Genomic DNA, 13,471 nt, shown 5'->3' with positions numbered 1-13,471 from the left:
AATTCCCTTGAATTATCAAATGTTATGTGTTGCTATCTAAAGATAATTCGATGTAGTTATAGTCTAATTTGAGGAATTTAAAATATTTGATTCTTCCAATATGCAGGAAATCTTGATCTTACCATTATTTGAAAGACTGTAGAACATTAGAGTATTTACAAAAATCCTTCAATCATATCTAAATTTATGGTGCACCAATATCCAATGCTTATATGGGACAAGAATATTATAAACTAACTTTTATAAACTAATATTTTTATAATTATTAAACTTTGGGGGGAAGCTGATCTTGAATGTATTTATATACTGTCAAATCTCTTGCTTTTTTTTCTCTTTGGACTTTATCTGTTGCTTGATTAGCAATCTATCTATATCTTAATATTGAATAGTCACGTGAGTTTTCATCTAGATTTTATTCTTTCTGCTCTTCTTCCTCCTCCTTTCGTTATTATTATTTTACTCCCTAATAATCCTCCTGGGTTGGGACACATAGTTTTTGAGGGCCGGAGCCTGCTGTGTCCCCCTTTGTCTGGCGAAGCAATAAAGCTATTCTTTTTTTACTTCAACCAAAACTCTTTTTCTGAGATTCTATTCAGCACTGGTGCAGAGAGGCCGAGCTTTTGGCATGATTTCCATGGTTTGTAGAGGGGTTTATTCACCCTGTGTTTTTTCGGTGTCTTCCCTCTGCAAGTTTCTGTTCCAAATTTCCTCTTATATTAAGTCAAGTCATATTAGATTAAAGACCACCCCAATTACCTCATTTTAAATTAATTAGCCCTGTAAAAATCCTATCTCCAAATATGGAGAATGTAAATACCTTACGTTCTGGGGCTCTAAGGGTTAGGACTTCAATATGAGTTTATTTTTGTAGTTGCTGTATTTTTAGGAAGAGGAAGGTGAAAAGTGCAGTCAAGGTATAGCCATTGAATATTTGAAAAATTGGTAGACTACACAAAATAAAGAATGCAGTATAAAAATTGGGACAGGAAATTGTATGTACAGCATGACCCCAATTTTTGGATAAAATTGTGTATTTTCTTGAAGAAAATATACCAAATATTAAGAGCTCTTTCCTCTATATAAAGTGTAAGAATTTTTTTTCATTCTACATTTCCATTTTTAACACACATTGTGCCTTATGACATTGCAAAAGTACACACTAAATCATGCCTTTCCTGAAAATGTGGCTCCTTTATTTTGCATATGCTTGAGATAACTTGGGGCTCAAACTCCCACTCTCAGTGGAGTTAGGAAGAAAAGCCAACCTGTCAATTAAAGTTACTTCTTTCCATTCGAAAAGGTACATGCACCCCTATATTCATAGCAGCACTATTTACAATAGCCAAGACATGGAAGCAACCTAAATGTCCATCAACAGATGAATGGTTAAAGAAGATGTGGTATATATACACAATGGAATACTACTCAGCCATAAAAAAAATGAAATAATGCCATTTGCAGCCACATGGATGCAACTAGAGGTTATCATATTAAGTGAATTAAGTCAGAAAGAGAAAGACAAATATCATATGATATCATTTATATGTAGAATCTAAATTATGACACAATTGAACTTATCTATGAAACAGAAACAGACTCACAGACACAGAGAATAGACTTGTGGTTGCCAAGAGGGAAATGGAGTGGGGGAGGGATGGATTCGGAGTTTGGGATTAGCATATGCAAACTATTATATATAGAATGCATAAACAACAAGGTCCTACTGTGTAGCACAGGGAACTATATTCAATATACTGTAATAAACCATAATGGAAAAGAATATGAAAAAGACTATATATAAAGCTGAATCACTTTGCTGTACACCAGAAACTAACACAACATTGTAAATCAACTGTATTTCAATTAAAAAAATGGTATCTCCTTTTCTTCCCCTTTAAGACACATACCTCCTGGTTGAAATAGTAACTTCCTGGTATTAGTGACCGCTTTGCGGTAATGGGTAATGACTGATAAAGATTTTTCTCCCCTCTCACTCTCTAGGGTAGAGACTGTGAAGTTTAGCAGGTGGAACCCTCCCCCCCCCACCTTGCTTCCAGCCTCACTGAAAGGACAAAGCTCTCTCCATGCCTTTCCTTGGTCCCTGACTTCAGGAACTCAACAAAGCCCCACCCCAATCGCTGATCACTGAGATTCAATCTCCGCCTTCCCTGGGTGTTTTCTATTTGGTTTGGTCAGTCAGTTCCTTATATATTTTGGATATTAACCCCTTATTACATAAGTGATTTGCAAATATTTTCTCCTATTTCATAGGTTGTTTTCATTTTGTTGATAGTTTCTTTTGCTGTGCAGAAGCTTTTTAATTTGATATAGTCCTTTAAAATTTTTTACTTTGTTGCTTGTGCTTTAGGATTACATACAAAAATAATTACCAAGATCCCATGTCAAGGAGTTTTTCACCTATATTTTCTTCTAGAGAGTTTTATTGTTTCAGGTCTTATATTTAAATCTTAAATTCATTTCAAGTTAATTTTTGTAGGTGGTATAAGATAGAGGTATAGTTTCATTCTTTTGCATGTGAATATCCAGTATTCTCAGCACCATTTATTTTAGAGACTATCTTTTCACCATTGAGTATTCTTGGCTCACTTGTCAAATACTAGTTGACCATATAAGCATGACTTTATTTCTGGGCTCTTGATTCTGTTCCATTGATCCCTGTGTCTGTTTTTATGCCAGTACCATACTGTTTTGATTATCAGCTTTATAGTGTAGCTTGAAATCAGAAAGTGTGTTACCTCCTGCTTTGTTCTTCCTTTTGAAGATTGTTTTGGCTATTTGGAGTCTTTTGTGGTTCTATATAAAATTTAGGATTTTTTTTTCCTCATCCAGTAAAAAAATAACATTGGGATCTTTCTAGGGATTGCACTGAATCTATAGATGGTTGTAGGTACTATGGACGTTTTAACAATATTTATTCTTCCAATCCATGAACCCATGTTCTTGCATTTTCATCTGTGGCATCAGTTTCTTTCCTCAATGTCTTGTAGTTTTCAATGTAAAGATCTTTGCCTCCTTGGTTAATTTTATCCCTTAGTATTTTATCATTTTTGATGCTATTGTTAATGGGATCGTTTTCTTTATTTTTTTTTTCAGATAATTTGTTTTTGGTGTATAGAAACACAACTGATTTTTGTTTGTTTATTTTGTATACAGCAAATTTACTGAATATGTTGGTTAAACCTAACAATTTTTTGGTGGAGTTTTTGGGGTCTTCTATATATAAAAACATGTCATCTACAAATAAAGATAATTTTACTTCTTCCTTTCCAATTCTTATACCTGTTATTCCTTTTTCTTGCCTGATAGCTATAGCTTTGACTAGGACTTGTACTATGTAGAAGTGGTGAGAGTGGGCACTCTTGTCTTGTTCTTGATATTAGTGAAAAAGCTTTCAACCTCTCACCATTGAGTATGTGGTTTAGCTGTGGGCTTGTAATATATGACCTCTAGTATGTTTAAGTATATTTCTTCTATAACTAATTTGTAAGAGTTTTTTAAATATGAATCGATGTTGAATTTTGTCACATGCTTTTTCTGCATCTATTTAGATGATCATATGATTTTTATCTTTCATTCTATTTATGTGATGTATCACATTTGTTGATTTGCATATGTGGAACCATTCTTACATCCAAGGGCAAATCCCACTTCATCATGGTATATGATCCTTTTAATGTGCTGCTGAATTTGGTTTGTAAGTATTTTATTGAGAATTTTTGCATGTATATTAATCAGGAATATTAGTCTGTGGTGTTCTTTTCTTGTAGTGTCCCAATCTTGCTCTGGTATCAGCATAATAGTGGTTTTGTAAAATGAGTTTGGGAGTGTTCCCTCCTCTTTGGTGTTTTTAGATGAGTTTGATAAAAATTGATGTTAATTTTTCTTTAAATGTTTAGTAAAATTCACCAGTGAATCCATCCGGTTCTGGCTTTTTCTTTGTTGGGAGTTTTTTCATTACTGATTCAATCTGCTTACTAGTAATTTGTTTGTTCAGATTTCTCTATTTCTTCCTGATTCAGTGTTTGTCTTCTTAAAACACGGACTCAATTCAGCCCATAGCAATGTCCTTTATTAATTTAAGGAAGTTGATGAGACTATTTTTACAAATGGGTGTTGAATTTTGTCAAATCTTTTTGTTTATCTTTTGAAATGATTGTATGATTTTTCTTTAATAGTTCATCAATATACTGAATTACATTAATTGATTTTCTGATGTTTATCCAAACCTAACTTTATCATGATTTATTATCTGTTTGTAATATTGCTGAATATGACTTAATAGGATTTTGCTGAAAAATTTTGCTTCTATGTTGTTTAGGGAAACTACCCTTTAGTGTTGTTTCCTTGTTTAGCTTTATTTGGTTCTTGTATCAGGGTATAACACTGGTACTATAAAATGAGTTGTAAAGCATTCCCTCCTATTTTGTGTAGAATTGATATTATTTATTTCCTATATGCTTGGTAGTTTATACCAGTGTCACTACCTTGCCTTGGAATTCTTAAGAAAATTATTTCAACTGTAAACTAATTTCCTTGATCCATAATGGAAACTTTAAGTTGTCCATATAATTTTAAAATGAGCAATACATTTTTATTCTGTATTGAAGATGGAAAAATAAATGAGGAGATGTTGTACGGGAAAAGAAGGGTCTTCCCCTTCAGCCCTGAAGACATTTTGAAAGAAGGAGATGAAAGTTGAGGAAGCAGATGTACAGACATTTTTGTCCTCTTCTCTCCAGGCCAAATCTCAGATATCAAAGAATGTTAAAAGGAAGCCAGAGAACTGAGATAATTTTGCCTCACTTTTTGTTGAGGTTATGCAAGAGACCCACCTCAAAGTTACCTTTGAAATAATCTAGTCATGTCCAATATATGTAAGCAAAAATAGAGCCCACATTAGTTTTTATAGACATCCTCCTACTAAAGAGATTTTTTTTTGACTTGAAGGCATATGAGAGACATCTAGTCACTTGCTCTCGTTTTTTAATCAGTACACTAATAGCCACAAGTTCACATTTTTCCCCAAGAAAATATTAGAAAAGCCAAAGCTTTTCTTTTAATATGGACAGTGTTTAATTAATTTCTGATCTTACTATCTGTGATTCCATAAAAGAAAACAGATAATTTAGTCCACAAGTTTATTATTACTATTTTGATGTGATAATTATACTTTGTCTTTAGTGAGGGATATATATGTAACTGAGTAGAGTGAAATAAATTTCAATGTGATGGGCCAATGAGAAATATCAGTTAATTTTTCCCTGCAAAACCTAATATTGGGTCACTAAACTCACAATTTTTGTTAACTTTTCCAAAAGAGTCATATGTTCTCATATTATTTTTATGTAAAGCCTACTATTTTAATTTTGGAAATCAGTATTTGAGTCTTACAGAAGGTTAAGTTATGGTAATCAATAACTATACTTTGAAAAGATAAATTTAAGGAGCTCTCTCTGTATGTGTTTAACAGAATATAAAAGAAAATATCACCTTTGCATCCATACGTCTTCCAATAGAATATGATAATGCTGTATAAATATATAAGCAGCTTAGTTCTAGAATCATATAAACAAGCCATTCTTTGAAGCTTAAAAAATCATTACTTTGTTAGCTTTTGGTCTTCCATTTTCAAATAGTAACTTTCAAAATAGTTTTAACACTAAACCCAAAGTCTCTGTGTAAACTAGTATAGAGTTGATCCTAGATACTGTAAGTAACAATCTTAGGGAACACTCCAGCAAATGCAGCAAGCAGACTATCTTTATTAATGATATTTATACTTATATGCATCCTTTGCCTGATTCTCGACACACATTTTTACTCTTTCCAAATTTTTGGACATATTCTGATAATCATTCATCAAGCAATTGCTTATAATTATTTCTTCAAATGTGTTTAATACCCAGTCTAGTGGGGTATTTTTTGTTATTCCTTTCAGGTGTCTTGTATTTATATTTTTGTACTTTCATATCAAAGTTCATTTTACTTACTTTAATTTCCTATCCAGAGTTTATTCAGAATTTTTATATTATCTTTTTTTTTTTTTTAAGATGTTGGGGGTAGGAGTTTATTAATTAATTTATTTATTTTTGCTGTGTTGGGTCTTTGTTTCTGTGCGAGGGCTTTCTCTAGTTGTGGCAAGCGGGGGCCACTCTTCATCGCGGTGTGCAGGCCTCTCACTGTCGCGGCCTCTCTTGTTGCGGAGCACGGGCTCCAGACGCGCAGGCTCAGTAGTTGTGGCTCACGGGCCTACTTGCTCCGCAGCATGTGGGATCCTCCCAGACCAGGGCTCGAACCCGTGTCCCCTGCATTAGCAGGCAGATTCTCAACCACTGCGCCACCAGGGAAGCCCCATATTATCTTTTTTATATGTCATTTATTTAATAATTGATAATATTAATTGCGTTTAAGATAATCTGGGAATTATATATGTTATTATTTTAAATATTCAATAATATTTAATGTACAGTATTTATTTTTTAGCTCCCAAATAATAAACCTATTATGATGTTAAATTCATTTTTTGAAATATTTTCCCATCACATTTTATTTAACCCAAACTTATTTTATGTAATAATACTGACATAAAGATGTAAAAATTATTGAAAAACACATGTCACTTTTGATAAACAAAAAAATTCCTATATACATATCACCTATAATTTTTATCTGTCCATTAAAATGTAACCAGGTATTTATATTTATTTTTATTTTAATGCTTCTAAGAATAGGACCCATCTTACAATCAATATGTATAATAATGTTTGTTATCTGAAGATATGTTATTAAACAAAGCCATGTTTTTGATTAATATTATTTTAGAATTAAGATACTATGGTCCTAAGAAATCAATATCTTCAGCAGAGTCTTTATCAAATCTTTAGCCTCCATCAGTGCACATTAAGCACTGCACTCTCATCTAGCTGTAGGGTGGCCATATGGTCATATTTCCCAGAATATGGACACAGGAGATGATATCACAGTGATCTAGGGTGGTGGCTATGGAGTCAAATGGAAATCAAAATCAAGCTCAAGCACTTGCTGTGAGATCTTAGACAAGTGTTTCATTTCTCTGATTTGCTTCTTTACCTGTAAAATATTGATGGCAACTATACTGTAAGGTTCTTGTGAGGATGAAATGACTCAATTCATGTAGAGTTTTTGAAACAGTGCTTGAAACATAGGAAACCCACCATTATCATTGTAAATATGTGTCCTTTGTCAAACATAAGATGTTATTTCTGATAACTTCCATTATTACTTTGAAGTCTCCAATGGCATTCTTTGGAGGCATAAAATTTCTTAGAAGCTCTGTAAATGTGCTCAGTTTAAACATCAATACTGATTCTCTAACCCTAAAAGAATTATCAAAGAAGTTCTGCTTTGATTGGCTAAACCTTAAGAACAGCTTCATCTAAATTAAAGTGAACATAATAAGTTAAATAAACAAATTAACAACAGCAATAACAAAAAATCAAAGTTATTGAATAGGACAATCAGATATACAAACAATGTGGCAGAAAATCAAACTTTATCCCCTTCTGCTGCTTGCACTTGAGTCTGAGGGAAAGCAGCAAATGATCATCTCCACATTTGCATATATATGTATATATATGTATAATATCTTTGTATATAAATATATACATAATTAAATAATTATATAACTATTTTTATAACTGTCTCTCTATATATAAAACTAATCTATGTAATATATATGACTAAATAATTATGTAACTATATATGTGTACCTTTCTGTCTCTCTCTACACACACATACACACAAACACACATGAACACATAATTCTTGTCAGCAGATAAATACAATTTATTCTTCAGATTAAGAATATTTCCTGAAAAGTTTTAGTACTTCCTACTTCTTTTACAAATAGACACTATCTTCCAAGTTTGTCTCCTTTGCTGAAGGAACAGAACAAAATGAGCCACCCAGATGAATAAACATTCCTCAAATTCCCTAATTAATGTAAGTCAAATAATATTGACAATCCATATCATGAAAGATAAGTGACTTGCTATGACTTGTCCTTTCCTTATGCCAATCTAAAATAATCTCAGCAGGCAGACCATATATTTATGGAGAGTTTTGAAATAATAGGTTATCATTTATATTTTTACCCCAAAAGCAGACATCACTTGGTTACCTTAAAGGAAAATTAAGAGAATGAATATTTAATTCTGGAAGACAGAGAATCAGAATACAAACATTAATTGGATATTTTAAATCAACTGAAGCCCCATTTTTTGAGCTAATATATGTTAAGCCATATTAAATTTTCTAATTCATTGTAATGATGGGAATAGCAAAAGCATTAAGTCACCAAAAGAGAACTTATAAGCAAATATTGGGTACTTAATATTTAAACCATGTAACTCAGATTGAGACTTGAACCCACGTACAGGGACTTGAAACCAGCCAAAACCCAGATTGGGACTTGAACCCATGGTCTTTTATTTATTTATTTATTTATTTATTTTGCGGTATGCGGGCCTCTCACTGTTGTGGCCTCTCCCGTTGCGGAGCACAGGCTCCGGACGCGCAGGCTCAGTGGCCATGGCTCATGGGCCCAGCCGCTCCGCGGCATGTGGGATCTTCCCGGACCGGGGCACGAACCGGTGTCCCCTGCATCGGCAGGCGGACTCTCAACCACTGCGCCACCAGGGAAGCCGAACCCATGGTCTTTTAACTGAGATCACACATCTGGTCTCAGGACTTAATGAAGCTCAGGTTCTTGATGTCTCATTGCAGAAAGAATTCAGTGAGAGAAAAAGTGATAGGTAAGAAGTAGATTTATTTAGAGAGAAACACACTTCACAGTCAGAGTGTGGACCATCTCAGAAGGTGAGAGGAGCCCCACGGTATGGGGTTGTCAGTTTTTATAGGAGTGTTAATTTCACGGGCTATTGAGTGGGAGGAGTTTCCAGCTATTTTGGGTAAAGGGTGGGGATTTCCAGAAATTGGGCCACCACCCACTTTTTGGTCTTTATGGTCGGCCTTGGAACTGTCATGGAACCTGTGGGTGTTTCATTTAGCTTGCTGATGTGTTACAGTGAACATATACTGAGGCTCAAGTTCTACTGGAAGTCAAATCTTCCACCATTTTGGATCTAGTTAGTTCTAACCAGTTTTTGTCATGTCCTACAGCTATGCCATTCTTTTAAAGGTTGTGCCCTGCCCCCTTCCCTCCTGTTTCAATACTATATATATCAGATATTGTCTCTGTACTAAAATGCAATAGTCTTGAAGGAGACAAATAATGTACAAGTTATACCTTCATAGAAAAATATGTGTGACTATGTATAATGAAGTGATGAGTTGCAGTTCTGGTTATTGATTACATTTAAAAAATTAGTAACTATAAATGAAATATTTTCTCAGTTTCTTCATGACAGTATTACCTATTAATGCATATAATATTTATGAGTATAAAGATGATACAGCTTAGTAAAACCAACCAAATTTCCCTGAATAACATGGAATAATGTTGCAAGTTTTTTTTTTTAATACAGTAATATCTAGATTGATGAGTAAGGTTTATTTCTAGAATTAGCAAGGAGTTTTGGCTGTTTATGAGAGGTGTTATCTAACACCTCTCAAAAATAAAGTAAAATAATACTTTCATGTATACTTTCTAATTTACTTTCAAATGGAGAAATGCATTCTGTTTGCTTTTAGTGGAAAGCAAAATAAACTAGATGTCAGCAGATTATAGATTTCTTTCACTCTGCTTCTGTTTTCTTTAGAAAATCATTGTTTTCCGAGAATGCATTTGAATTATTTGTATAATAAGTTTTCAGATTAGATGATCTCAAAAAAAAATGTTTTTAAACTGCAGATAAACTATCAAAAGTGTGAAGTGGATTTTCAAAATTACGTGTTGAAAAGCCTAGACATACATTCAAACTATAGAAAATCACAGAAAAGAAAAAAATTGGAAAGCATAAAAATGGAAAAAAATATATTTTATTTAATATATAAAATATCATATATTCTAATGAATAGAGAAGCAAAGATAAGAATTATATCTGACTTTTCCTCAGAAATCATGCAAGCAGGAAGAGTTGAGTGAAATACTTAAAGGGTTGAGATATCACCAACCTAGAATTCTGTACCCTGTGAAATTATCCTTCAAAACTGATGAAGAAATTGACTTTCTCTGAAAAAATAAATTGAAGGAATTTGTTGCCAATACACCTGCCTTGAAGGAAATATGGATTTGGATTGGTTGTAAATGTATAGTTCAAACTCTAGGGCAAACACTAAAAAAGCTTTAAAAAAAAAAGTGTAGTTGATATGCTAAAGAAGTGAGAAAATGGAATCATAAAATGATCAATTAAAAATCACAAAAAGCAGAAAAATTGTGGAAGACACAACATGAACAAAGGACACAAATAGAAAACAGTAACAAATATAGTAGTTATTAATGTATCTATATCAATAATCACCTGAAAATATCAATGATGTAAATACACCAATTAAAAGACAGAGTCAATTAAAAAATAAGAACCAACAATATCTTTTCTACAATGAACACACTTTAAACATAAAGACACATACCAATAAGATAAAGGAGTGCAAAAAGATATACCATGCTAATAATAATCAAAAGTGGAAGTAGCTATATTCATTGAAAACAGAGCAGACTTCAGAATAAGGAGAGTGTGGTTGCAACTAAAAACAGACTGTCAAAATACATGAAACAAAATTTGATAGAACCACAAGGAGAAATAGATGAGTCCACTGTTATAGTTGGAAACTTTAATACCCATCTATCAGAAATGGATAAATATATCAGACAGAAAATCAGTAAAGATATAATTAATCTCAACATCACCATCAGTCAGCAGGATATACTTGACATCTGTAGATTACATCATCCAACAACAGCAGAAAACACATTCCTCTGAAGCTCTTGTGGGACATGCACCAAGGTGAAAAACACTTTGAGTCATAAAACATATCTAAAAATTTAAAAGGATAGATATTACACAATCTCTGCTCTCAGACCACAGTAGAATTGAACTAGATATCAATAACAGAAAGATAGCTGGACAATCCTAAAATACTTGGAGACCAAAAAACAGAGTTCTAGAAAATGCATGGATCAATGAAGAAATGTCAAGAGAAATTTCAAAATATTTTGAAACATATGAAAATAAAAGTACAACTTATCAAAAATGGTGTGATGCAGTAAAAGAGTGTTTAGAGCAAAATTTATGGCATTGAATGCATATATTAAAGAAAAGTAAGATCAGATATCAATCTAATTTAATACTTTAGGAAACTAGTAAAAGATGGGCATATTAAATCTAAAGTAAACAGAAGAATATAATAAGAATTAAAGCAGAAAACAATGAAATTGAAAAAATGGAAATCAGTAGAGAAAAATCAACAAAACCAAAAGCTGGTTATTTGAAAGACGAGTAAAATTGATAAGCCTCTAGTCAGTCTAACACAAAAAGAGAGAAAAAACAAATAAGAATAAGCCTGTATCTATTAACGAAACTGAATCAATAATTAGTAGCTTTCCAAAATAGAAAGTATCAGACCCAGATGGGTTTACTGGTGAATTCTGCCAACATTTAAGGAAGAAATTATACTGATTCTCTACAGTGTCTGTTAGAGGACATAAGAGGAGGGAATACTTCCCAACTCATTCTATGAGGTCAGCAGTACCCTAATAATAAATTCAGAGAAAGGCGTTATAGGAAAAGAAAACTGCAGACCAATATCTCTCATTAACATAGATGCAAAAATTCTCAGTAAAATATTAGCAAATTGAATCCAAAAAAATAAAAAAGAATTATACACCAAAACCAAGTAGATTTATCCTAGCACAGAAGTCTGCTCGAAATGTGAAAATCAGTTAATGTAATCCTTCACATCAGCAGGCTGAAGAAGAAAAATCATATGATCTTATCAATAGATGCAGAAAAAGTATTTGACACAATCCAACATTTATTCATAATAAAACTCTCCATAGACTAGAAATAGAGGGGAACTGTGTCATCTTGATAAAGACTATGTATTTACCCAAAGGAGCTGAAAACTTAAGTCCACTCAACTATCTTCACACAGATGTTTACAGCAGCTTTATTCATCATTGCCAAACATGGAAGCAGTCAAGATGTCCTTTAGTAGATGAATGGATAAATAAACTGTGGAACATACATACAATGAAATATTATTCAGCACTAAAAGGAAATGAGCTATTAAGCCATGAAAAGATATGAAGGAAACTTAAATGCATATTACTAAATGAAAGAAGCCAATTCAAAAAGGCTACATACTGTATGATTCAAACTATATGACATTTTTTAAAAGACAAAACTATAGAGACAGTAAAAAGATTAGTAGTTGCCAAGGTTGAGGGATGGGGGAGAATTGAATAGGCAGAGGATAGAGGATTGTTAGGGCAGTGAAAATACTCTATATGATAAATATTTTAATTTTTTTATTTTTATTGAAGTATAGTTGATTTACAATATTATATTATTTTCAGGTATACAACATAGTGATTCAGAATTTTTAGATTATACTCCATTTAAAGTTATTATAAAATGTTGACTATATTCCTTATGCTGTATAATATATCCTTATAGCTTATTTATTTTATACATAGTGGTTTGTATCTCTTAATGCCCTACCCTGTCTTATCCTTTCCCCCTTCCCTCTCCTCACTGGTAAGTACTAGTTTGTTTCTGTTTTGTTATATTCATTCATTTGTTTTATTTTTTAGATTCCACATATAAGTAATGAGATACAGTATTTGTCTTTCTCTGACTTAATTCACTAAGCATAAGACTCTCTAGTTCCATCCATGTTGTTGCAAGTGGCAAAATTTCATCCTTTATTATGGCTGATTAGTATTCCGTTGTGTGTGTGTGTGTGTGTGTGTGTGTATATATATCACATTTTCCTTATCCAGTCATCTGTTGATGGACACTTGGTTACTTCCATATCTTGGCTATTGTAAATAATGCTGTTATGAACATTGGGTGCATGTATCTTTTTGAATTAGTGTTTTCATTTTCTTCAGATATATACCCAGGAATGGAATGGCTGGATCATATGGTAATTCTATTTTTAGTATTTTGAAGAATCTCCATAACTGTTTTCAATAGTGACTGAACCAGTTTACACTCCCAGAAACAATGCATGAAAACAATCCTTTTCTCCAGATCCTCATCAACACTTGCTATTTGTTGTCTTTTTGATGACAGTCATTCTGATTTGTGTGAGATGATACCTCATTGTGTTTTTGATTTGTGTTTCCCTGATGATTAATTATGTTGAGCATCTTTTCATGTGCCTGATAGCCATCTGTATGCTTTTCTTGGAAAAATACCTATTCAGATCCTCTTCCAATATTTTAATCAGGTTATTTGTTTGATGTTGAGTTGTATGAGTTATTTGTATATTTTGGGTATTGACT

Source organism: Grampus griseus (genome assembly GCF_964374135.1).
Source record: "Grampus griseus genome assembly, chromosome: 4".
NCBI lineage: Eukaryota > Metazoa > Chordata > Mammalia > Artiodactyla > Delphinidae > Grampus > Grampus griseus.
This window is presented reverse-complemented; position numbering follows the sequence as displayed.